Source organism: Macrobrachium nipponense, chromosome 10 (assembly GCF_015104395.2).
Source record: "Macrobrachium nipponense isolate FS-2020 chromosome 10, ASM1510439v2, whole genome shotgun sequence".
Taxonomy (NCBI): domain Eukaryota; kingdom Metazoa; phylum Arthropoda; class Malacostraca; order Decapoda; family Palaemonidae; genus Macrobrachium; species Macrobrachium nipponense.
In genome coordinates, this window is record NC_087204.1 from 49,737,213 (window position 1) to 49,738,379 (window position 1,167).

The following is a 1,167-nucleotide window of genomic DNA, read 5'->3' on the forward strand; positions in this document are numbered from 1 at the left end:
AAGAACCATAAAAATTTTCATACTGTGTTTTTTTAATAGTTTTTATCACCAAAAGTGCATTTTATGATGAAATTGATAACAAAAACCAGGAATTTGTGGATATTTCTCATAGAAAATTACCGCGAATGCGCGAATTTTCCGCGAATAATGCAGGGAAAATTTCCTGAGAGAAATCTGCGAATGTGTGAGTCCGCGAAATCCGGAGAATGCGAATACGGGGGGGGGGTCCACTGTACTTAACTTGGATGCAGAAGCTACTTGACGTTCCATGTTGTCAATAAAGGAAATTCCAACGAATTCACAACACAGAGCAAAAAAAACGTGTGCTAACGATGTCGTTGCTATCGAAAGGAATGGTAAACAAAGGCGCTAGTTGTAGTAGTAGCGGGTAGCGGGGGCCTTAGAACGGCTCCTCTGTAGACGAGGGATATTGAGGAAGGAAGAGACTAAATGGCAAGGGACCTCTGGTAGTGGTTTCACTCGCCCCAGATACCATACCGACACCTTGAAATAAAGGTGAGTGAGCCAGAATACTCTGGCACTACCATATAGCTTTTTCTCTGGTACTTGTAGCAATACTTATACCTTAGAAATGAGTGCTAAGGAATCATTTCACGGAGCGACACAGGCTGAGCCAGAAATGACATTTTTGAAAGTAAAATGTATGTTTTTCCCCAGCCATACAAACCTGGAGTCCTTTATTTAGGTTAGATTGCACCTCAGCTGAAACTACTGGCTAATACATTTGTTTATACCGAGGTAGTTTAACTACCGGCCTGGTAGTTACCACCGCCTCCCCACCAGCTCCGGAATCGTCACTTTGATTACAGCCAGGACTTTGATAATGACCCCTGAATCCAAGGGGTGTGGGTGTTTGATGGGACCATACAAGTAAAGGACTCCAGGTTTGTATGGTTAGGGAAAAATACATTTTACTTTCAAAAATGTCATTTGTTCCTACACCGTATAAAAACCTTCCATCCTTTACTTACGAGACTCATCCTAAGGTAGGGATGGAAGTCCTGTCTTGCTGGCTGAGAATGGAACCCGGGATGCCAGGACCCGGCCTTATAGCTCTGGGGTCGTGGATCCTTCACCCCGCGAGCCCTGGTAAACGTGACCTGATGGTTGATGGCCTGGATATCAAAGGAAGCGTAGAACTCTCTC